Raw genomic sequence first — 24,766 nt, 5'->3', positions numbered from 1 at the left:
TTCTGCCATTAGTTCTATCCACTTTGAACGTCTTTTTTAAAATAAAGACTGTGAAAGTCCTCTACCAATAACTCTCATAGCTTGCTCAGAATAGTAAGACAGGATTTTTCTTACTCCAGTAGCTCGCACTTCAGCTTTCTGCAGTGTATCGAAAGATTTTAACAATTTCTTTGGTGACTCATATTCCTGAAGAAATAATTCTTATTTATATACATATGGTTATAAATTTACATAACCAATATGTATGTACCAAGATAACAATATTATACTGTCTTGTGGTACACATTGTAACCATTTCACTTCATTGTCCTTCCTGCGGTATAATTTTTCTTTGTATGCTTTCCACTGATCACTGGAGATGGTATTGCTTCGTTGCACGTAATCAATATGAATCCTTAAATGTTCACACTGCCTTCGTCCTTTTTCTAAATTGTAAGGGAGTCTTCATAGGATTCACTAGCCTTTAAAAAATAAATTGCAAAATTTCCTCTTCCTTTTAGTTCTTGATTTGACGTAAAGCCTACTGGTGATCCAGATTGTGTGTCTGGTTCGGGTACTGGAACATAACCGTTATCTTGTCCTCTTATTTATGAAAGCAAAAAGCTGAACTCCTGTACAAAAAAAAATCCATCTTGTATTTTACTTCTCAATAGAAATGTTGATGCACTATGATCAGTACGTATCATTGTTTCGTTTTATGCTGCTAAATATTTAAATTTCTTAAATGCGTATACTATAGATGAGGTTTCTTTTTCTGTTGTGTAAGTCCATTCATTCTGTGTAAGCCTTTTCTGGCAAAAGCTTTTTGATGGTGTTCTGTTGTATTATATAATACATTCCTGAAATATGTGACATCTCAAACAATAGTCTGATGCATCCACTGTTGAATGGAAAGGTAGAGTGAAATTTGGATGAACGAATAGTGGTGAGATTGCGAATTCCTCTTGGTGTGTATATATATATATATATCAGTTTCATGTTGTGTTTAGTTCCTTTATTTTCGTTAAATTAAGCGCATTACCTACCCCCATGAACCATGGACCTTGCCGTTGGTGGGGATGCTTGCGTGCCTCAGTGATACAGATGGCTGTACCGTAGGTGCAACCACAATGGAGGGGTATCTGTTGAGAGGCCAGAGAAACGTGTGGTTCCTGAAGACGGGCAGTAGCCTTTGCAGTAGTTGCAGGGGCAACAGTCTGGATAATTGACTGATCTGCCCTTGTAACAATAACCAAAACGGCCTTGCTGTGCTGGTACTGCGAACGGCTGAAAGCAAGGGGACACTACAGCCGTAATTTTTCCCGAGGCATGCAGCTTTACTGTATGATTAAATGATGATGGCGTCGTCTTGGGTAAAATATTCTGGAGGTAAAATAGTCCCCCATTCGGATCTCCGAGTGGGGACTACTCAAGAGGACGTCGTTATCAGGAGAAAGAAAACTGGCGCTCTACGGATCAGAGCGTGGAATGTCAGATCCCTTAATCGGGCAAGTAGGTTAGAAAATTTAAAAAGGGAAGTGGATAGGTTGAAGTTAGATATAGTGAGAATTAGTGAAGTTCGGTGGCAGGAGGAACAAGACTTTTGGTCAGGTGACTACAGGGTTATAAAAACCAAATCAAATAGGGGTAATGCAGTAGTAGGTTTAATAATTAATTAAAAATAGGAGTGTGGGTAAGCAACTACAAACAGCATAGTGAACGAATTATTTTGGCCAAGATAGACACGAAGCCCATGCCTACTACAATAGTACAAGTTTATATGCCAACTAGTTCTACAGATGATGAAGAAATTGATGAAATGTATGATAAAATAAAAGAAATTATTCAGATAGTGAAAGGAGACGAAAATTTAATAGTCATGGGTGACTGGAATTCGAGTGTAGGAAAAGGGAGAGAAGGAAACATAGTAGTTGAATATGGATTGAGGGTAAGGAATGAAAGAGGAAGCCGCCTAGTAGAATTTTGCGCAGAGCATAACTTAATCATAGCTAACACTTGGTTCAAGAATCATAAAAGAAGGCTGTATACAATGATATATCCTGGAGATACTAGAAGGTATCAGATAGATTATATAATGGTAAGACAGAGATTCAGGAACCAGGTTTTAAATTGTAAGACATTTCTAGGGGCAGATGTGGACTCTGACCACAATCTATTGGTTATGACCTGTAGGTTAAAACTGAAGAAACTGCAAAAAGGTGGGAATTTAAGGAGATGGGACCTTGAAAAACTGACTAAACCAGACGTTGTACAGAGTTTCAGGGACAGCATAAGGGAACAGGAATGGAGGAAAGAAATACAGTAAAAGAAGAATGGGTAGCTCTGAGGGATGAAGTAGTGAAGGCAGCAGAGAATCCAGTAGGTAAAAACTCGAGGGCTAGTAGAAACCCTTGGGTAACAGAAGAAATATTGAATGTAATTGATGAAAGGAGAAAATATAAAAACGTGGTATATGAAGTAGGCAAAAAGGAATACAAACGTCTCAAAAATGAGATCGACAGGAAGGGCAAAATGGCTAAGCAGGTATGGCTACAGGACAAATGTAAGGATGTAGAGGCTTATCTCACTAGGGGTAAGATAGATACTGCCTACAGGAAAATTAAACAGACCATTGGAGATAAGAGAACCACTTGTATGAACATCAAGAGTTCAGATAGAAACCCAGTTCTAAGCGAAGAAGGGAAAGCAGAAAGGTGGAAGGAGTATATAGAGGATCTATACAAGGGCCATATACTTAAGGACAATGTTATGGAAATGGAAGAGGATGTAGATGAAGATGAAGATGAAATGGGAGATATGATATTGCGTGAAGAATTTGACAGAGCACTGAAAGACCTCAGTCGAAACAAGGCCCCGGGAGTAGACAACATTCCATTAGAACTACTGATGGCCTTGGGAGAGCCAGTCCTGACAAAACTCTACCATCTGGTGAGCAAGATGTATGAGACAGGTGAAATAACCTCAGACTTCAAGAAGAATATAATAATTCCAATCCAAAAGAAAGCAGGTGCTGACAGTTGTGAAAATTACCGAACTATCAGTTAAATAAGTCACAGCTGCAAAATACTAACGCGAATTCTTTACAGACGAATGGAAAAACTGGTAGAAGCGGACCTCGGCGAGGATCAGTTTGGATTCCGTAGAAATGTTGGAACACGTGAGACAATACTGCCCCTACGACTTACATTTCTAGGATTTGTAGACTTAGAGAAAGCTTTTGACAATGTTGATTGGAATACTCTCTTTCAAATTGTGAAGGTGGCAGGGGTAAAATACAGGGAGCGAAAGGCTATTTACAATTTGTACAGAAACCAGATGGCAGTTATAAGAGTCGAGGGGCATGAAAGAGAAGCAGTGGTTGGGAAGGGAGTGAGACAGGGTTGTAGCCTCCCCCCCCCCCCCCCCCCCATGCTATTCGATCTGTATATTGAGCAAGCAGTAAAGTAAAGAAAAGAAAATTTCGGAATAGGTTTTACCATCCATGGAGAAGAAATAAAAACGTTGAGGTTCGCCGATGACATTGTAATTCTGTCAGAGACAACAAAGGACTTGGAAGAGCAGTTGAGCGGAATGGACAGTGTCTTGATTGGAGGATATAAGATGAACAAAAGCAAAATGAGGATAACGGACCGTAGTCGAATTAAGTCGCGTGTTGCTGAGGAAATTAGATCAGGAAATGAGACACTTAGACTAGTAAAGGAGTTTTGCTATTTGGAGAGCATAATAAATGATGATGGTCGAAGTAGAGAAGATATAAGATGTAGACTGGCAATGTCAAGGAAAGTGTTTCTGAAGAAGAGAAATTTGTTAACATCGAGTATAGATTTAAGTGTCAGAAAGTCGTTTCTGAAAGTATTTGTATGGAGTGTAGCCATGTATGGAAGTGAAACATGGACGATAAATAGTTTGGACAAGAAGAGAATAGAAGCTTTTGAAATGTGGTGCTACAGAAGAATGCTGAAGATTAGATGGGTAGGTCACATAACTAATGAGGTGGTACTGAATAGAATTGTGGAGAAGAGGAGTTTGTGGCACAAATTGACAAGAAGAAGGGACCGGTTGGTAGGACATGTTCTGAGGCATCAAGGGATGACAAATTTAGCGTTGCAGGGCAGCGTTAAGGGTAAAAATCGTAGAGGGAGACCAAGAGATGAATATATTAAGCAGATTCCGAAGGATGTAGGTTGCAGTAAGTACTGGGAGATGAAGAAGCTTGGACAGGATAGAGTAGCATGGAGAGCTGCATCAAACCAGTCTCACGACTGAAAAAAGCAACAAGAACAGCAACAGCAACTAGAGCATTAAGTATTGCATTTGGAAGGAATGTTCTGTACTGTCATTCCTAGATAAGAAAAAGTTGCTTTATATATTGCATCTACTGCACAGCGCTTATGTTCACAACATATGAAGGAAGACTGATGATCACAAGCCAAAAATCAAAGATGTTACGACTTACCAGCAGGTGACATTGTAAAAAGACTATTTGTGTAAGTTAACTAACAAAGACTAAGAGAAAATTTATGCAGTATTTACAATTTTGTAAATAAAATGTTTATAAGAACGCAAAAGCGTTGTATTTCACTTGTACTAACTTACTGCATATATATGTATGGGTGTAGTCTAAACAGTTATAAGGCAAGTACAGTGCAGGAATATATATTTTGTGTGTGTTTTTCATCAAGTTACCTAAAAAAAGAAATCACCCATCACACTGAGACCTATAAGAGGAAATCGTGCCCTGCAACGCTTATGAACATCACACTTACTGCCTCACAATAGGACTAAATCTGACTTAGTAACGTCGTATCTACCGACGCTCCTCTCTGTAGGGTCAGGCTCTGAACTTGACACATCAGTGTCGATTTGTGTTTTAACGGTGATCCAAACTCTAGGGCGCTGCGTCCTTAGAAGTGATCATGACGACTCATCCTTGGGGTTGGGGGAGGGGGGTCGATTAACACTATTTGCTATGATACTACCTACTACACTGGAGGCTAACTCTAGACATTAGAAAAACCGGAGGAGGTAACCGATTGCATAGCAGAAGTCAGTGATTGAATCTGTGGTGTGAGCGCTGACAGAAACAGTCATCACAAGCAGCACTGTTAAGCACTAACTTCGAAAGGAGCACCTTTGGTGATGAGCGACACGGAGTGGACGTCTCAATGATCTCACTAAACTGTCAATATCAAAACATGGGTTCCAAATAATTGTGTCGCCACACTGTAGTTGACCTTCCTATAGTTGGCCCACCAATCCACTGCCTTTTTACAGGCTTCCACCAAGCTGAAGAGTGACTCTGCACCACCAGGACATCTCTGGCCAACCACGTTCAGATTCATCCTTTTTTTACTATGTAGCTAGGGTTGCTTCTGACATTTTCATTAATATACTCCAAGATGGATAGCGATAGCGTTCAGATGATAGCTAAATGCCACTGTCCTTCCTGTTCTCGTTAGCCATAACAGTTGTTTTACGTCACTTGATCCCTGTCCAGAGGCCAGCCCTGGGTGGCCACTGATGAAGTCTCACACTAGCCTGTGTAAAAACCTGTGATGCTGCAGTGCTCAGGGGGCAGATATCAAGTTTGCTGCCTCCGCTAAGGTGCCTCTTTGTCAACATCTACTGTGACTTCCTTATAACAGCGTAGAGGTGGAGTTACCAGTTAATTCTGTGGCTCCTAGGACTGCTTTCCAGACCTCCTTCCATTTGCAGGCCTCTGCCGTTACTATTTATCATTGTTAACGTAGACGCTACCACTTTTGCCCGCTCTCTGTATTGCTTCTCCGGTTTGGTACCTGCGAGTTCCCTTGCCGGGCACTGCGAAAGTCATTAGACCGTCAATATATAACTTATCTACTCGAATATTCCTCTGTTTTTCCAGGTTTCCCTTGTTTTGTGCGACATGTATGTAGTCAGCTAGAAATGTCAGTTTTTAATAGGTTTTTTTTTGGGGGGGGGGATTTCCTATCTGCGTTTGCGTAAAAGTCTTGTGTTGATTGAACGTACCAGTAACAAGTCTAGCGTTACGTTGGAAAGTCTTACAAGTTGCTAAGGGCTGCGTCATACCATCTCAAGCAAAAGAAGATTCATTGACACGAACTGCATTCATTAATTTTATAAACTACGTGGGTCAACTAACTTTAAATTTCAAATTTCGTTGTTTCTTCTTAGTAGAAAACAATGTGTGGATGAGTCTTGACAAAAAGATCAAAGTTTACCACTCGATGCGTGAACAAAATACGAATTACTGATATCATCGCCGGCCGTGGAGCCCGAGCTGTTCTAGGCGCTTCAGTCTGGAAGCACGTGGCTGCTGCGGTCGCGGGTTCGAATCCTGCCTCGGACATGGATGTGTGTGATGTCCTTAGGTTGGTTAGGTTTAAGTAGTTCTAAGACTAGGGGGCTAATGACCTCAACTGTTAAGACTCAGTGCTTAGAGCCATTTGTGAACTGATCCCATCTCAGTAATTAAGTGTCAACATGACAACTTACAGCACAATTTTCATCGTTAATGTCTCTGAATTTGTTATTGTTCGTCGAGCTTAATAAATTCCTGCTACACGGGAAAACTGCCATTAGACGCACAGAAGCATATTACTACTGTTATTCTCGATATTTAGATCGAAATGTGATAAGAATTGTGATTGAGTACACAGCACGCCGCCTTGCGCTGCGCTGCGCTACGCTACGCTACGCCAGTCAGCGGCTCTCGCAGACAGGCCGTTGTGCATTCTGTTATCCTTCTCAGTCATAAGCTTAGATTTAGTAAATGGAAAGTTTACATTGCTGTTCAATGCATTATTCTTGGGCAAAAGAAGATTTAAATAGTGAAATTAAAACATTTGTGTGATTCGTAACAATTTTAGGTCTTCAAACTGACTACTTTATTATGTTAGAAAATGGATTACATGCCGTATTAAAAATTAAGCACCTAAAAGTTATGTAAACAGCGTCACAGGAATGTGAAAAGTAATTTGCAAATGCAGTCCCAGTGCTATAGCGAATACAATACATCACTATACTGTTGTGAAACAATCACTCTATATTAGTGTCTATTAGCATATTACAGCAACGTCTAGAAGCCGTAGTCCAAAACTAAGAACTAAGAGAAACTACCTATATTTTTTCGAAGACGTGCTCACACTGTTACGGACACTTATTTGGTATGTGGTGCAGCCTACTGGGAACGTGCAGAGATGGGTCAAACGAGCGACGCAGTTAAAGAACATGGTGTAAAGCACTCTTATATGTTAGAATTAGGCACAATAAGTTTCGTTTATTCCCTTAGCTAGAAAAAAATTTAATTTCGATGTAGTGTATATGCTACATAGTGACTAAAGAGGTTATCTGAAGAGTGTGCAATGCTGTCGGATGGCTGTTTTTATCTGATAGCGGCAGTGCTCGCGTTCTCAGCCTTGATCATTACCTACAGCAACGAAGGTTCGTTGTTTCCCCATTTATCCGTTTTGCGTAGGATGTTTTCCGGTAGTCGCTGTCACTTCCCGCTCGCTGAGGCAGTTGCGTTTCTTCTCCAGAGCTTTAAGTTTCATTTATGAAAAGAATACAACAATGATAGTATTATTCCTGCAGGTACCTGGAGAACTGTGGTGGTGGTGGAGAAGCAACGGTAGTGATGGCAGGGGGCAGCGCTGGATTCGGTTTATGTCGGTATGTAGCTATTAAGGGTATTTCAGTGCTACTTGTTCGATTTATTATGGAACATTGGAGAATTGTTATTTGTCTTGGTTTAATAGACGCGCGTGACAACTGTAGCTCTCTAAGATCGCATTTCTCTGTATAGCTACAAAGGGGCTGTGTGCCTTTAAGGGGTCACAGTCCCTTTCTCAGCGATGAGCACATTTTGTTTCACACCAAAGGTAGGCAAAGTCGATTGTCTAGCGCCGGTGGCGCAAAGTGAGTGAAATGACGGTCCACTCTGGGTGGATCCTTGAGCAGCTGTGATGTAGCACCAGCTAAGTGTCCCCACCGCTGCTGGATGTCCAGTAAACCATTATCCCGAATAGCGACAAGTGATATCGACCAACGTTGATAAGTTTATAGAGTACTGAAAGTCGGTATTCGTAAAGCAGTGTGCCTCAAATTGCGTCTAACCGGAATGTATCGGTCACATAGTGTAAAATATTTTGTGATTTATCGTTGCAGAAACCCCTTTTCATTGTGTGTAATACCGTTGAGCAGCTACATCCTGGTTGTAAACTACTCCCAAAGTCAATAAACCCGATTAGCACTTTATTAGGTCACAGTCACATCAAAATTGAAGTTCAGCTACTGTTTGGCTACCAACAACAGACGGAATATAATCCAAAGTGCTTCACGTCCGAGTGGATGACATAGTAAGCGGAAATTTGATTTTTTTTTGCTTCACTATGCCCATCGCTCAGTCTGATGTGGGTGGAGGTGACATGTACATACTTCGGATATTTTCCTTATCTGTTTACAGTTATAGTGACACACTTCACTTATATTGCAGGAGTTTATTTCGTGTTTCATGTACATTTTATTTAAGAGCACTGGCAGATCTTCCCCGCCGAGATTGTCTTTGCAGTATCGTATTTCTCTATACTTTTTTTCCTAATATACCCAGTACGGTCCACGCGTAGGGGACTATATCAGTTCCGTCAAACTACCTTTCTCCTGCCTATGTTTCAAGAGAACTAATATTACGAATTTCACAGAATAATTTGTAGCTACCTTACTCTATTTTTCTTCTTTTGTAGTTATTTGCGAGTGTTCTAGCGATGTTCCACATCCACTAATAAATGTAATAGCCAACATCGTGTTGTGGTAAAGTGCACGACGTTTTATTCTGCCTGGGAGCACTGGCAAACTAAGACTGATGCCGCGCATGTATTTTTCCTGCAGTAACAAAAGGGGGGTGGTTCCGTAAGGGTTAGCTCTACTCTTATTAATCCAGAGGGAAACGGGCTGGGGGAGGGTGGGTGGAGGTGAGTGCTTTGTGCTTGTATGCGACGCCGGCTCCAGATTTGTATCTCAATGTCTAGGTGCCGGTGTGTTTAGACAGGCTTGATGTTAGTGGGAATAAGTATCATGGCTGAATGATGTACAGCATAATCTTTCCCGCCAGGAACTAGTTTGGTGGTATCCAGAACACCCACACTCAATGCTAATCCTTTTGGTTGGAGATGTGTGGTCGCAGCTTGGGGTCTGCACCGGCAAACTCAAATCTACATCTACATCGATACTCAGCAAATCACATTTAAATGTCTGCCAGAAGATTCATTTCTTTTATTCCAATTTCATACAAGGCGCGGAAAAAACTAACACCTGTCTTTCCGTGCTAGCTCTGATTTCTCTTATTGTATTATGTTGCCGGCGTCAACAAAATATTTTAGCAGTCCAAGGAGAATGTTTGTGATTTAAATTTCTTGAGAACATTCCGCAGCAACGAAAAACGCCTTTGTTTTAATTATGTCCACCCTGATCCCTCTATCAGTTCCGTGACATTCTCTCCCCTATTTCGCGATAATACAAAACGTGCTGTCCTTTGAATTTTCTTTATGTACGCCGACAGTCCTGTGTTATGGATCCCACACCGCGCAGTAGTATTCTAGAAAAGCCCGGAGAAGCGTAGTGTATGCAGTCTTCGATTAGCCTTTCCCCCACAACATTTTCTATGTGCCATTTTCAATTGAAGTTGTTTCGTAATTGTAATTCTTACGTATTTAGCGGAATTTACAGCCTCTAGATTTGACTGATTTATGGTGTAACCAAAGTTTAACAGATTCCTTTTAGCACTGATGTGGATTTCACACTTTTCGTTATTTATGGTCAATGATCTATGGGAAGTGTATAGAATCTAAAAAACAGTGCTCGAAGTGTGTGATTCCAGCAGGCAGTTTTGTTACCGCGCGGAACTGGAGTTACTCATAATTCAGGTGTGTATTTGTAGCAAGGTGGTACTTCCTGTAGCTATAGGAAGTCTGTTTCTTTAAATTATTTGTTGGACTTAAACATTTAGCCCGATAAGTGAGTAACTACAGAACACACACACACACACACACACACACACACACACACACACACACACACACACACACACACACACACACACAGTCAGTCTTCTTTCTTTAAGTAAAGTTTCCAAGAACGGGTACGTGACATAACACTTCATAAAGCACTTGGAAAGTAAAATGATATTTCAATACAATTGCGGATAGAAGACGAGTCTCATTTCCGAACAGAAGATATATTTTTCCTTTTATTAGTAGAAAACAAATAACTGCTGTCCCTGTAATCTAGAAGACAACCATTTTCTTAAAGAAAGAATGCAACGAACAATAAACATTTACAGACGTAACGTGTTACACTTTTCACTTGTTTGCAACAGAAACAGAATTATAGTTACTTTTGACCAGCAGTAAACCACTAACGCGTTCTGGATTTAATTGGCTTCAGCGATGTGTCAGTAGCATGCTGGCTTTACTAAAGCCTCTTTCAGTAGGTATGTTTGTTGCTGGGGCACGGAAAATATGTCTTTCAACTGCAGCCAGGCCTGGCAGATCTGTTTCACGTCATCACCATCATCTCCGGGGTGCATTAAAATGTAGATGTACTTCATCTGATGCGGATGAAGTGTTGGTCTTCCATTCCTTGAAACTATCTCTCTTTCAGGGTGGTGGTGACAGTACTTGAAGGATCTATGATAATAAAAGAGACAAGTAATACGGAGCTTATGTGAAAATCATCGAAACGTTCCCACAAAAACGAGGTGTCTTACGTTAATGAAATATGCTAATTACAACATTCCCGTTCCTCTATAATACACTATCTACTAATTGCAAAAACGATGTTAATGATTGCATGTTTTACCTGCTTAAGCAGCACACATTTGTCGCACCCCACTAAGAATATCCTTCTTTACATTTATTTCAGACATTAAGATCACGGAAAGACGGCCAAAGAAACATAGCAATTTTATGTCTGGAAGTGATCACAAACGAAAGTCAAGGCCCAACTTTTAATCCTTTGTACCTCCTGTTAAAAAATACATCTGCTAGTAGACATCAATTACGCTAGTTAATTATGAATCAATCGCGTGTCATAATGAAACAGTGCTTTTAACTGCAGTAATTACTCACCTGACAGTGTCGTTGACACTAAATTTGTTGCAGTTTGTGAAACCGCAAAAGAACCAACTGGATTGTCGGTTCTTTTTCACCTTCTAATTCATTTATGGCCTCTTTAAATGGTCTCAGAAAAGGCCGAAATTTTTCCTGCAATCCTATTATCATATCCTTGCAATCTGTAAGCAGAGTCTTTTTCCGTCAGCAAAACAGCAACTTAGTTACATTGAGTGTTTAAGGATTCCAGCATGGTGTATAAAGTGTTCCAGAGTATGCAGACCTTGTTTCAAAGATGATTTCAAAGCCGAGCAGAGGCCACTTTTCTTAATGGACTTTACAATGCATTTTACAGTCTTTACTGTTGATGCGATGTTACGGGCGTGATTTAACAAGAATTATCTTAATCTAAAGTGTGGCCAAGTGCTGTGTTTGTACAGTGAGCAGCACAAGGAATCCTTTTGCGATTTTCTAAAGCCTTCATTACATTGTCACCTTGGTCGGAGACAAAACTGTGCTAAATGTCCGGAGAAATGTCCCAATCAGCCACCCTCTTAATTTCTTTCATTATATTTACTCCCGTCTTAACGTCCGGGAATTTTGTTGTAAATAAAACATTGTTCACAAAAGACCAATCTTTGCTAATGTACTGTGTTGTAAGAGTCAAATAGTGCGCCTGATTACGTAAATCAGTCCACATATCAACTGAACATGTTTTATTTGTAACTTCCGCAATAACAGAAGGCATTAAGCTGTTTCGTATTTCATCAGCTCGTTCTTTGGCATGTCTGCTTATAGTAGAGGGATGTGGCATGACATCTGACACGTTAACTTCTCCATAATACGCACCTAGACGTATCAATTCTTGGCCTAGTTCTCTGAAACCTTCACCGGAAACAGCATTAAAAGGTCTCTTATCTTTGCTGGAATACTATTTTTATTACTGCCGGTATTCCTGAAGGAGCCGTATGTTTGTGAGGTTTCTTGCAACTGTGTTTCTGTAAATGAGTGGTTACCGACTGGAAACAATGTAAAGCAGTTTATGCACGATATGTACCCAGTAGACCCACTGGTTTCGTCTACAACCAACAAATGTACTCCATACTTGGCTTTTTAGACCTCCCCGTTTCTTCAATGTGTAAACATTGGTTTCAATCTTACGTCTTACAGCACTGGCTTCCTAGCGTTGCATTACATAGAGACACTCCACAAATGAGACGCCCGTTGTGGTTGCAGTCTCACACGGCTAATGACACGTATAACGTATTTTGAAGTTACGTGCTACGTATTCGGTCACGGCTTCTATGCTGTCACAACAACTAGTGCGGGCAGCCTATCCAGTTAGGGTGTGCTCGCCCCCATCTCGTATTTTGTGCTCGCTTATTCGGTCATGCACGTACAGAACTTAAAGGAAAGTTGGACTACAGCATGGTTCAGCAATTGTCTTTGGAAGAATGCTAGACATGAGCAGAAATTATGAGCCAACTAGTTAACACAACAAGATGTACTTTTATTTCTCCAAACGTATAAAGACTAAACAATCTATGTTACAAGGAAGAGGCTACAAGCCTAAGTGGGCTGAGCAGCTGCCGCAAGCCGTCCTACATTGTGGCTGCAGACAGTGCTCGTGGTACCGAGTCACTGGAGAGAGTAGTTCATCGGGGATGTGTCATTGGGTCCAACAGACCCTGCGCGACCGCCATCGGCGTCTTACGAAACTTTCAGCTCCCATGCTATGACTCCCGTGGCGTGGTATCGACACTTGTTACACTTTTCAGTTCATCCCCAGAAAATATCCGTAGTTTTCTAGTGTTTTAATTCTGAATTACGTAGTGAACGTCCTCAGTTGCTTCCTTCTTTGTTTTCACGTCTCACCAGTGCCAGCCAAAACTATGCAACTATAGAAACATCAGTACTATTACATCAGCACCACCTCTCAAATTTAAAGTAACGAATAAATAAGCAACTAGTGTAAAGGCATAAGAATGTCTATGGTCTCTCCTAAAATAAGGTGTATATATCGCAGAAAAGTGTGGTGTGTTATGAGATTAGTCGGAGTAAGAAAAATGTGTCCAATAAACCGTTCGGACATCGTCAGTCAAGATCGTGAGCCGCATGGGGGGGGGGGGGGGAGGGAGGGGGACTGGCTTCTGTCTGCTACAAGCCGCCTCTGACGAGGTGCACGCCGACCGCAAGAACGAGCAGAAAGGCCCCGTAGAGCGCGCGTCCCAAGTGGACCAGTGCGTCCGAGTCTCCGTCGTCACGTGGCCACAGGGCGGGGGGCGCCGTGGCTCGGGCCAGCCGGAAGACGCCCGTGGCCATCAGGTAGAGCCCCAGCAGGCTCATGGGCACCAAGAAGGCCCACGGCATCGTGCCACCTCTTCGCCAGCGACGCTCGGTCCCTGTATCACAACAATGGGAAATACCTCGAATCAAAGACGCAACTCACTCGACACAAACTGTCTTCACACGTGACGAGACAACCAATATTGACGCGGACGGAGGACGGGAAACGCAACAGGGGCAGGTGGGGATACATCGGTACGCGGGACGCTCTCCATCGGCGGCTATCAGCTATATTAGGTATTGAAATCCCGCTGGTTGTCTACGAAAATAGATTCACATAAAATTCCGACGATAGTTCGGAAAAAGCTTTCCTTTAGCCATATTTTAGTCATGATTATATATATATATATATATATATATATATATATATATATATATATATTTTTAGAGGTAACATGGTAAGTTCTCTCAATGTTTGGTTCCACGTGTATTTGTGAGCGCTCTCTCCCTCTCCCTCTCCCTCTCCCTCTCCCTCTCCCTCTCTCTCTCCTCCCGCCACTGCGATAGAAACAGTTTACCATTTTATTTCACTACAATCAACTTTCACTGTAAGTCTGAAGTGTCTAACTCCAATTCACTGTCTGGTACGTCTTAATCATGGTGGTAGATTGTATGCGTCAACGATTCTCACGTCATATGCTGCACGAGCAACTGTAACATTAACGTTGCCACTCCTGGTCGAAATAATATGTCACTTGCGTCAGGAGCTATCAAGGTCTCTCACCCCACATTCGGCATCTCTAATGATAGCAAAAAATCTGAGTATTCACAGTATTGTATACATTTGCGGATGTTAATACGCCTCAGTTTGAAGATTAACTCAGGTTGATAATTTTCGTATTTTAGCAGTTCCATATGCTTAGGTATAAATGTGATTTCAACCAATTATCTGCAAACCTACAGAAACACGAAGTGCGATATCTGTTAGGTTCATTTACCTAGTGCTCCCAGGCGACTGTGTCCACAATGAGCTTTTCTTATTCGGGAAATTTGTAATCGCTGTCTCTTGAGACGTTTATAGAAGAAATGTAATTCCTTCACCCACGCAGTACGTTAAAGGAACTCAATTTTACCAAACAGCGGTTTGCGAAACGCTTACCAGCCACATATAGCCCTTTTCGGCAAAAGCTGAAATTTTAAAAGAAAAATATCTCCACTGTGGGAGGAACGAAATGAAGTCTCTCAGGATGTGAGAAAGTTTTATTTCAGCGATTCTAAAAAGTGAATGAGCAACGAAGTTTTCAGTATGAGGCAACTGCTGGCGTCAGTACGATGTTGCCCTACTTGGGCCCTGAATTGATGTAGGGCCAGTTTAGATTCAGCACATGGAGAACTGGTAATCACGGCACTTAAGTTCTGCTATCGGCAAGCATTGCTTGCACAATAAACTAGGTACGTTACGATGCCTAGTAAGCAAACTGGGTGCTTTAAGTCACATTAATGAAACTTGTTTTACGGAGTTTGATTTCTGGTTGGCCGCTAATCGGATTAGATGTTTCGAATTGTGCAATATTTTTCCTACATTGTTGAGGTACATACCAACTTTAAACTCTTTCTACGAAACGTGAACTTCGACAAAGCTGAATGCTCTAATTTGAGTTCATTACAACGAAAGCAGTTCATCTTTTGCTACATATTCTTCCTTACACTACCAGGAGTAAATGCGCGTGAGTCATCTGGGGAAAGAAATTACATTAACGGAAGATCTTAACACGCTCTGTGCTTTGAACTGTCATTTACTTTCAGTAGTTTGATACGAGCAAGGTATTGGTCAGATTCCCACTGCCGACATACGTTTTTAACAGGCGCCACCAGAACTTCACTTATTGTAACGTCAAGATACGTTAAGAATGTCAGGTTGCACCTTACTTCAGAATCCGCATTAAGGATGTTATCTATTAGCTAACGGATGGGGCAAGAGCCGGCTTTTTAAGTTGGGCCATGACAGAGGCCAAAGTCATGGCAAATAGTCACCAGTAAGCTTCCTTAAACTAGAAATTCTATGAATCTATTGACCTCTAAAGACTTACTTTATTGGAAGATGTTTAGAGGGGAAAAGTTGTAAGTAGGCTGTTTAGGTTTTTATATTGGTAACGCCACGCGGCGCTCTGTATGAAAATCACTGGCTGTGCAGTCTGTGGCTAGTTTGCATTGTTGTCTGCCATTGTAGTATTGGGCAGCTGGATGTTAACAGCGCGTAGCGTTGCGCAGTTGGAGGTGAGTTTTGAAATTTGTAAGACTGGATGTCATGCACTGCTATATATATATATTATGACTTTTGAACACTACTAAGGTAAATACATTGTTCTCTATCAAAATCTTTCATTTGCTATGCCTATCAGTAGTTAGTGCCTTCCGTAGTTTGAATCTTTTATTTAGCTGGCAGTAGTGGCGCTCGCTGTATTGCAGTAGTTCGAGTAACGAAGATTTTTGGTGAGGTAAGTGATTTGTGAAAGGTATAGGTTAATGTTAGTCAGGGCCATTCTTTTGTAGGGATTATTGAAAGTCAGACTGCGTTGCGCTAAAAATGTTGTGTCAGTTTAAGCAGAGTCATGTATAATTTTTCTAAGGGGACGTTTCAAAGTTACTTTTTTATTCGAGGCTACTCCGATGTTATTACACGCAAGACATGAGACAACGGGAAGTTGTCACCCCTGTTGGGGGCATGTACGCTGTTAATCCTTGGATGATCTGTGTGGTGGCTCTCCTTTGAATAGGATTTCCTGGAGTTGAGAACTAGCTCGCAGTTTGGCTATTTAACAATGTCTTACAATGGGCACGTGCGGCTTGGAAGCCAGATGAAGCTATTAGGGAAAAGACTACTAAGAAGTTACTGGGGACAGAACGCTTGTCCCAAGGGTTTCTCGCACCCATGTGCCGAGAATGCTGTCGGCTGAGGAGACGAAAAACTGCCTACCTGGGGCAATGTTAGGCGCCTCTTGCGACGGCAGGGGCAGGGATGAAAGAGAGAAGCCGTTTCGATAGTGTTGTAAACACCCGTTGTGTAGAGGGATGGTGGCCGTAAAAATTCGCTTATTTCCGTGTTCACCTGTGAGCGGACGCCGTCGGTGCCGTCACGTTGTGTCGCACCTCTGTCTGCCGAGTTTTTTTTGGGAAGCCTCAGAAGAATTTCAGAATTTAAGGCAGTATTTATGGCAGCTCTGGAATTGACATGTTAGGACACAAAAGCACTTATGTTGGTTTAGCCGAGGCCCCTGGCCAGACTGCTGTAATGTTCAGCCTGACCCGACAGTGATGTCTGTGATAAATGTGTCGTTCACTTCAAGCCCAAACGGAAACTAAACACACTGCGTTAAATTACAGTGGTAAAAAATGGTCTGGAGTGTAACTTATTTTCCTCCCTGCACACGAATTTATGCATCAGGGATTGGCTGCTTCTCCAACAAGAAAAACCATATTATTATTATTATTATCTTTGTTAGGATTGGCTGAAGAGTAGATCAGACGAATTAAAGGGGAGACATGAAGCTCGTGAAGTGTGATTGCAATGAAAAGCTGGGGTAGGAGGGGGGGCGGGGGGGGGGGGGGGGGTAGTTGTGCGAGTGCTTTTTCCGACTTTAGTGAGGTCTGGTGGAAAGCGAGTAGTGGAGACACGTGGTCTTCTGATTAAGAAGAGTCTCGAGAGGAAGATGTAGTGTTCAGTCTTGTTACGCGTGGTTTGCTCTCGGGACACACTATCTGAGCTGTGATGGAATGGGGAGGCGCGGCGACTCGAGAGCCCCGAGAATTCCTCGAGCATCTGTTTCTCAAGCAATTCTCGTGAAGCTCACGAGAAACGGCTTATGCCGCTGTGCGCCAGTTGGCTGCGACGACATACGGAGCGCCGCTGTTTTATGAATTGAATGCCGCCGCTAGATAAACACGCTCGCTGCTCTCTGTGCTCCTAACCAGTATGTCTCAGGTTTCATTCGAGTAAAGTCGTTATCCAAATCAATATGGACACTTAAAAACGAACATCATGGTTCCGGCAATACTTTACGGAGGTTGGAGAACGTTACTTGCAACATTTGTAGTAAAATCTCCGTAATGTATCAAAAAATACAACGGGCATGATTAGACATCTTAAACTGCACAATTTATCGAGCTATAGAAGAGCTACGTCCTTGAATACAGAGGCTCATTCTTCCAATAGTACGAGGCAGACAAAATGTCCAGGTACGTATGGTACAGAAGGTGAATTCCGTGCAAAAGTTCGGATAGTGTCCGAAGCGGTCCGCCACGCTTAAAAAAAAACATTGATTTTTCAATCTTACTCCGATAACATACAACATACCCCAAAATCAAACCTATACTATCCTAGCTTTTGCACGATACGATATGTAATTTTGTTGGACTAGTTGTCGAGCATAACGTATCCTCTCGCAGGAGCACTGATCTAAATCTTACGTTTCTCTTCATAGAGGGAAGTAAACGGCAACAACAGCTAGGTGAAACCCTAGTGGCCATGATAACAGACGATTTTCAACCGCTTTCAGTCGTCGCGGACACTGGTTTTCGATGTTTAGTTTCACTGTTGGACCCACAATACTCGATACCAAATCGAAAAAAGTTGCGCCTCATGATTGAGGAAGATCATCATAAACAAAAAGAGGCTGTAAACTTGGCCGTGGAAGACTACTTGTGTTTCTTTAACGACCGATATTTGGAACTCACTCAATAGTGAGGCATATATTACTCTAACTGGTCATTTCATTAGCACTAATTGGTACCTGAAAGATGTAGCTCTCGAGACATTTCGTTTCCCGGAAAAGCAACAGCGCTAAATATTAGTGAGGCGTTAGATAATGTGATTGAAAGTGGAACATTGAAAACAAAGTTGTAAGCATCACAACTGACAACGCCAGTAACATGACTGTAGCCGTACAACTTATTAACAGTGGCAACATAGATATGCAAGATGTGCCTCGTTTAGCAGACACCACCAATTTCGTTGTGAAAAGTTCTTTGAACAGCAACAGTGAGCTCTGCATAAAGTGCGAAAAGTCCAGAAAAATTGTTAGATATTTATAAACAAGTTGCAGTGCTAATGAAAATCTCATGAGATCCAGGATCTAATGAAAAAACCTGTTCATAAATTGATTAAGGAAACCTAAACCCGATGGAACACAACGTTTCATATGCTACAACTTCTAGTGGAGCGAAAGGAACGCTCTTTGTATTCAGGTGTAGAGAACCTCACAGTTGACGAGTGGCGAATTTTGAGCGAATGTTTTTGTGTACTGGAGTCATTTGAAGTGGTAACAAGTGAAATCTCAACTGAAAACTATACCTCTCTTTCGAAAGCAATCGGACATCTAATCCTAACCGTATGCAATAGGAAGTAGACTGCCGGCCGGGGTGGCCGAGCGGTTCTAGGCGCTACAGTCTGGAACCGCGCGACTGCTACGGTCGCAGGTTCGAATCCTGCCTCGGGCATGGATGTGTGTGATGTCCTTAGGTTAGTTAGGTTTAAGTAGTTCTAAGTTCTAGGGGACTGATGACCTGAGATGTTAAGTCCCACAGTGCTCAGAGGCATTTCAACCATTTGGGAAGTGCGCTACCACGACAGCGCAAGAGCTACAGCAACATCTGCACGACTCACTAAAAGCCCGGCTAGGATTAATAGAAACAAACAAGGTACATGCCGTTATCACAGTTCTCGACTCAAGATTGAAAATATTACCATTTACGAATCCCATTCATTCAAAACGTGCCGTTGCAAGCCTAATTGCAGAGTGCACAGAGACCGTACGATCTACTCATTCGGCTGCTAACGACACTAGCCACGAGTACCATTTCGTACTAAACGCCAGTAGTTGCTTATGGGCTTCTTTGGTTGAAGAAGTTTCCAATAATCTAATTAAATGCGGTTGAGATAGCATAGACCTGGGGGTACAACGATATTTGGAAGAACCTTACCTACAACGCACGGATAATCCTTTACACTATTGGAAAAAAAAATTAAAGTTACCGAGGTCTAGCTGTTGTGGCAAAAAAATATTTCTCAATACCTACAACTTCTGTTCCCAGTGAAAGAATATTTTAGGAAACAGGACTACTTATAAACAAATCTAGAAGCAGACTAAAAGGCCAATTGGTTAATAAAATCATATTTCTAAACAAAAATCGACGACAGTGCAGCAATGGGATGTAAAAATGCCTTTTGCTGAACAACTGTTGTTTCCTTTCTTTCTTCAGTAAGTAAACGCATGTACGCAGTTTCTGTATATAAAAGACTATAGCACTTTTACGTTTAAACATCCATGCATACATGCAGAATATACAAGGTAATTTATTTTGTAAGAATAAAGCTTCTGTTTCATGCTAATTCTGTGCTTTGTTTTAAACAACAATGCTATGATTTTTATCTTATGAGACATATACTAATACTTCAACACGCATTAATAACGATAGTACAGTTGCTATCAATCATAGAGTTTCAAAGTTTTCCGAGCACGTACGTACGACGAGTACGACCGCTGCGGCTCAGTGCTTCGTGTACTGAAGGTTTGCGCTGTTTCTCAGACAGCGCAGCACTGTCAACTTCTCGAGCGTACCCCAGACATTTTCGAGAAATTGCCTTCGCGTCGCGAGTTTCCCATTGTTTAGAATAAATCCAAAGTTTAGTGCTGATATTTTCAGATTGCGTTATCCATGCCTTAAGCTACCGGAAACAGATTAACAGAAACTTATCTGCCAACCAGTCGCCACTCGCTGTACTGCTGATTGTTGCATTTGTGTCAACAGTTTATGATTTGTCATGTCTCAACTTTTGTTGGCCTATTTTAAGATAAACAAACTTTTGCTATAATTTTTTTTTTGAAGATAAGTCTTGTGTCGATATATTAACCATTAATCAATAAACGGTATTTTACTACTATAGTGACAGGGCCATTATTTCATTAAATTATTTCAGCACTCAGTTTTTATTTAAGATTTTGATAAAAGTGACGACCTCTAATGCAGGTTAGCAACAACAACCAGTGTATTAGGGCAGACTGACAGACGCATGGCCAGATAGCCAAGTCTAAGGCTTACAAATTAAAGTGATTGCCGTCAGGGAAAAAAGTAGTGTCTTTTAGCCTTTCAAATCAAATCAAACCAAACCAATATTAATGTAGTCTCTCAATGTGATGTTTATAATGTTCGTGTTAAATTGGAATCCAAATTTAGATCCCCGTGAAATGATACAGTATCATTTTGTTGTTTACCCCACGATGGTGAAGAATCTCTACAGAAGACACGAATCTAGATTGTAATCCTGCCGCAGCACAGAAGTATTCATAATTACACTCCAAGCCTTAGCATGTGTACACTGAACTACTGAACAGTTCATTTTTATCTTTTCTTTGTGTCTTTTCAACACCAACAATAAGTGTAACTCAATTTTTCCATTATGCCATTTAAAGTTCAAACACTTTTCTCCCAGCTACTAGGCAATGTACAGGGCTGGACTCCCAGTCAGAAAACATTTCTGTATGCTAGTGTCGATCGTAAATTAAAGCTCATGGAGTCCACATTTGCCACTTGAAGTAAAAATCTAAAACGCGATGATTTCTTTGTTATATAGTTATTTAGAAGCCACATCTGCCACTTTAACTTACGACAAGTTAGATAAGTAATTAAACCTAACTGACGGTCAGTGTAGACCATTTTGATAGTTTGCACTTTTATGAAACTTAATTTAAACCTAGATTATAGATGAGATATGGCACCGGTCATCCTTCGATCCATTGTAGAACTTGGAAACCCACTCGGGGAATATTCGTTCACATTTTTGTTGAGCGCAGTTTGTTTTTACCATCCTGTATTAAAACATTTCCTTTTATCAATAGTGCAATTTATAAATGATGTTTTGTAAGTAGAATAAAATTTCCAATGGTAAACTTAACTGCTTTTTCGACCTTATTTTACCAACTAACTAAAAATAGGAAAGCCTTGAACCCCTTCCACTAAATTTAGTTAGTATTAAGATTCTTTTACAGGGATTGCAGTGGAGCTGACGCTGAGATCATTTAGTATCTGTTTATATCATCGCTAGTCTCACTGAACTCTTCTGAATTCTACATGTCATGTGTGGTCTGGCGTCTCCTTACCAGCAACAGGTCCCAGGTTCAAACTAGTCAATTCCCTAAAAAAAAAAAAAAAAAAAAAAAAAAAAAAAAAAAAAAAACACGCCCAGAGCGTCGTTGCGCGAAAGTGGTAGGGAGACACGATATAGAACAGACAGACACCACCATGAATGTTTAGAACAGGAACGCCGTTTAACATATTGCGGGGAAGCCTGTTTTCACAGCAGAAAGTATTTGTAGGTGTCAGAGCTTTACAATTCCACACCTAATCTCGATGTTTATTGTTCATACGAATATTTTAAAGTTCCTTGAGGACAACAGTCTTAATCAAATGGAAGTGGGAGATACTTCGTTTAAGGAGCAGTTTATGTCTGATGTCACACTATCTTTTACTCTATGAACAGGAATATTACATTTTCCAAAGAATTGAGAAATGATAGTAAATACAGAAAAAACACTACATAAACAGCTGCTATACCCTTGATGACAATACGAGGCAGTGACGCCGAAGAAGCCGCTATGAAGGCGGGTGGAACAGTGCTCAGTGAAACCCCCACGTTCGTGATATTATAGCGAAAGCTCCGCCCACCGCTTTCCGCATAACGTCTGCCAATCGTAGATAACCGTTACTATAATCTGCGAGAGCTGCTTGTTAACTTATATTATTGTCAGTAAAAGTCATACAAAAATCATAGAAAAGACAATTTATATTGTGAATATACAGAAAAGACGTGCTTTATAAATTGTTCTTAAACAGAGCAAAAGTCTCACCCAATGCCTCTGTCTCTTTTCGATGTATGCTGCCCTCTGCATGTGCTTTTGTCATGAGCCCTACACACGCACCAACTGACCGACCGACCGACAAATTGGGCTTATTTATTCGTTTCGGCCGACCCGACCGACCGACGAACTTTCCTTGTCGGAATGTCGGGCGGGTAGCACCAGCCGGCAGCTAACACATCACTCCCCACTACAAACTGTGCAGCAGTCTGCAAACCACCCGATAAGTTCGTCTTTTGTCTTGCGCGTGGGATTAAATACTGTTCTAATATACATGACAGGATGCGAGGCGAACGGAACTTCGACAAAGTTTCTGGAGAAAATTAAAGACTGCAGATCCTTGTGGGACACTTCGTGCGAAGATCATAGCAATATAAATGTAAGAAATGAAGCACTTCTTCCATTTTTTAACTAAACCATAATGATTTCGTATGATGCACAGAGAATAAAAGTCCGTCGTCTTTCTATATTTCTGTTTTTAGGTTTTATTCCAGTATAAGTATCGGAAATGACATCTAAAAACTAAAATATAGACATACACTGTACGTTAAACATGAAATATACATCTTCATTTTCATAAGTGGTGAAAAATTCCAACCTATATCCAAGTCCTCTGCTAAGAAGAGCATGATGTGTGAACTTTTTTTAAAATTCCAACAGTTGCTAAATGCTTCATTTCTTACGTTTCTAGGGTAGTTATTACATGATGTGCGGCAGCACCATGGGTAGTCTTTTTTTCTTAAAATCTGAGACGAATTGATTAAAGTTACAGGTCATCTTTTGTGCTACTCACATAAATACATTAATAACTTTTACATGAAGGTCTTTTGTTTTTTTTTTCTTCACTGTGACATGTTTCCTTAGTCAACTATAAATCACGTTGCAGGTTTCAGGAAGCATTTTAGTTAATAGCTGTGAGGACACAACAGCACTGAACTTAAAGTCCTGTGCCAGTGGCGAGGACTCGGAGTGTAGATAATACTCTCTCCTGCCAGCTTATACTCGTAGTCTCCCTGATGACTGTATCCTTTTTCGTTGCGAATGGTTTGATGATGATAAGCAGCTCTGAAATACATTATTCATCCATTATTAGATAATTACGAAAATCATCTGCTCATAGCTGCTTTAGTAGCAGAACGCGAACAATTTTTTTTTTCTTTGCGCCAGCCGCTTCTTTGCTCATAGCTTTCTCTGGGCTATTTTAGGCCTTGGTACCTCTAAAACAGCAAAGGCAAACCCTCGTTTTTTGTTTCTGTGTAAAACCAACCGGTATCTCGTAGAACACCTACTGCATTAACTTCAGACAAACAAATCATAACAACAGGGCGGCGCTGTAATCGCTGAGGCAACTGGTCGGGACACGTGTGTAGGTCACTATGAAATTGGACGGTCGGCCGACAAATTGGTGAGCGCGTGACTACGTTCGTAAAAAAAAAAAAAAAAAAAAAGGCGTGAAGATGTAAACGATAATTTTACAGTTATTTTATCATAATCGTAGAACAGCCAACTAAACATTTATGTGTAGTAAGAAAAGGATGCAGATACCTCCAATAATGGCAATGCTCATCGACTTTCACATTGCTCCCGACTGAACCTTGCAACGTCTTTAGCTCATGGCGTTTCTTATACACTCACAATCGTCCCCATGCGAACTAGTTGGCGTCCTGCCAACCATCTCTGCCACACTCATGCTTGGTGGATGGTTCCTTTGAAAGGGCACGGCCGACTTCCTTCCCTATCCTTCCCTAATCCGATGGGACTGATGACCTCCCTGTTTGGTCCACTTCCCCCAAATCAACCACCCAACCAATACTCACGCTGATACAAGCACCTGTAGAGGGCAGCATATACTGAAACGAGCCAGTGTCATCGGACGAGACGTTCTGCTCTGACATTACGTTTACGAAAAGCTCTCTCGCGTTGTAGTAAGGGTTATCTGCTGTTGAGTATTGGTGATGTTATGCAGGAAGCGGGGGGGGGGGGGGGGGCGTAGCTTTCGATACAAAACCGAGACACTCATCAGTGTCCCACACGCCCCCAGGGCAGCCCTCTTCACGCCACCGGCTCCTACTGTTGTCAATAGTATGACAACCATTCATTTTATGTTATTTTACTTATATCATTGTATTCAATCCTTGACTACCTACAATATGTAGCACTCTTGTTTACAAAATAGAAAATGGTCTGACAAAACTGGTCACCAAACGAAATACACTGCTCAAAAGTATTAGGGGAACATGTATTTGGCCGTCTGCCATGCTCCACTGACCAATAATTGAGAAATGGGTATGTTACCAAATAATGCCTTTGTGATCCAAAAAGTAAGCAAGAAAACATCATTATTTCCTCGTACATATGCATCAAAAGAACTGAAATGTTCGACAGGTGGCGGAGACAATCATTCATCCCGTCGTCCTGTGTGCTTTCCATTGGTCTTCGAGCGCTTCAATAACGTGTGTGGCC

General features: G+C 41.3%; 1 long non-coding RNA gene across 1 annotated transcript; it reads right to left on the bottom strand.

The window, feature by feature from the left end:
- Positions 1 to 10,212: 10,212 nt before the first annotated feature.
- Positions 10,213 to 22,065, bottom strand: LOC126281730 (uncharacterized). The gene is made up of 4 exons (XR_007551299.1): positions 22,002 to 22,065; positions 11,124 to 13,507; positions 10,855 to 11,019; positions 10,213 to 10,682 (listed from the first exon to the last, which is right to left on the bottom strand). It is a non-coding gene; the product is annotated as an uncharacterized LOC126281730 (long non-coding RNA).
- Positions 22,066 to 24,766: the final 2,701 nt, after the last annotated feature.

Source organism: Schistocerca gregaria, chromosome 7, assembly GCF_023897955.1.
Source record: "Schistocerca gregaria isolate iqSchGreg1 chromosome 7, iqSchGreg1.2, whole genome shotgun sequence".
NCBI lineage: Eukaryota > Metazoa > Arthropoda > Insecta > Orthoptera > Acrididae > Schistocerca > Schistocerca gregaria.
This window is presented reverse-complemented; position numbering and strand designations above follow the sequence as displayed.